Here is a 2,113-nt window from a genome sequence, read left to right on the forward strand (position 1 = left end):
CGATGGTGTGAGACAGTGTAGAGGGGGTGGTGTCTGCTGCTGTAGCTAGGTGGTGTGAGACAGTGTAGAGGGGGTGGTGTCTGCTACTGTGGCTTGATGGTGTGAGATAGTGTAGAGGGGGTGGTGTCTGCTACTGTGGCTCGATGGTGTCAGATAGTGTAGAGGGGGTGGTGTCTGCTGATGCTCGATGGTGTGAGATAGTGTAGAGGGGGTGGAGTCTGTTGTGGCTAGGTGGTGTGAGATAGTGTAGAGGGGGTGGTGTCTGCTACTGTGGCTCGATGGTGTGAGATAGTGTAGAGGGGGTGGTGTCTGCTACTGTGGCTCGATGGTGTGAGATCGTGTAGAGGGGGTGGTGTCTGCTGCTGTGGCTAGGTGGTGTGAGATAGTGTAGAGGGGGTGTGTCAGCATTGTGGTCTGACTAAATAAGGCCAGACTAGAGTCAGTTTATCAGCTCCAGCCAGGAATACACACCCCTGTCCTGTCATCACTATCTGCTGCCTCTCCTGTGTGTGTGTGTGTGTGTGTGTGTGTGTGTGTGTGTGTGTGTGTGTGTGTGTGTGTGTGTTCGGGTGGTTTAGCTGATGCACACTTGTTGCCGTTACAGTTCTGCTATCATCTGGCTGGATTTCAGACAGCTGTACGGTTGACAAACACACACACACACACACACACAACCACACACACACACACACACACACACCACACACACCACACCACACACACACACACCACACACACACCACACACACACACACACACACACACACACACACCCACACACAACCACACACCACACACCACACACACAGCACTATCTTTCAGCAGCATGGGGTGTGTGCTGATCACTTCAGGTCCATTCAATATCACATCGAAATATTCACTACACTGTCTAGAGATCCAATACTGTATAGTGACAGCAGTTTGCCCCGTCTACAGGTCAAATACTGTATAGTGACAGCAGTTTGCCCCGTCTACAGGTCAAATACTGTATAGTGACAGCAGTTTGCCCCGTCTACAGGTCAAATACTGTATAGTGACAGCAGTTTGCCCCGTCTACAGGTCAAATACTGTATAGTGACAGCAGTTTGCCTGTCTACAGGTCAAATACTGTATAGTGACAGCAGTTTGCCTGTCTACAGGTCAAATACTGTATAGTGACAGCAGTTTGCCCCGTCTACAGGTCAAATACTGTATAGTGACAGCAGTTTGCCCCGTCTACAGGTCAAATACTGTATAGTGACAGCAGTTTGCCCCGTCTACAGGTCAAATACTGTATAGTGACAGCAGTTTGCCCCGTCTACAGGTCAAATACTGTATAGTGACCGCAGTTTGCCCCGTCTACAGGTCAGATACTGTATAGTGACAGCAGTTTGCCCCGTCTACAGGTCAGATACTGTATAGTGACAGCAGTTTGCCCCGTCTACAGGTCAGATACTGTATAGTGACAGCAGTTTGCCCCGTCTACAGGTCAAATACTGTATAGTGACCGCAGTTTGCCCCGTCTACAGGTCAGATACTGTATAGTGACAGCAGTTTGCCCCGTCTACAGGTCAGATACTGTATAGTGACAGCAGTTTGCCCCGTCTACAGGTCAGATACTGTATAGTGACAGCAGTTTGCCCGTCTACAGGTCAATACTGTATAGTGACAGCAGTTTGCCCCGTCTACAGGTCAGATACTGTATAGTGACAGCAGTTGCCCCGTCTACAGGTCAAATACTGTATAGTGACAGCAGTTTGCCCCGTCTACGGTCAATACTGTATAGTGACAGCAGTTTCCCCGTCTACAGGTCAAATACTGTATAGTGACCGCAGTTTGCCCCGTCTACAGGTCAAATACTGTATAGTGACAGCAGTTTGCCCCGTCTACAGGTCAGATACTGTATAGTGACAGCAGTTTGCCTGTCTACAGGTCAAATACTGTATAGTGACAGCAGTATGCCCCGTCTACAGGTCAGATACTGTATAGTGACAGCAGTTTGCCCCGTCTACAGGTCAGATACTGTATAGTGACAGCAGTTTGCCCCGTCTACAGGTCAGATACTGTATAGTGACAGCAGTTTGCCCCGTCTACAGGTCAGATACTGTATAGTGACAGCAGTTTGCCCCTTCTA

This window comes from Salvelinus namaycush, unplaced genomic scaffold (assembly GCF_016432855.1).
Source record: "Salvelinus namaycush isolate Seneca unplaced genomic scaffold, SaNama_1.0 Scaffold250, whole genome shotgun sequence".
NCBI lineage: Eukaryota > Metazoa > Chordata > Actinopteri > Salmoniformes > Salmonidae > Salvelinus > Salvelinus namaycush.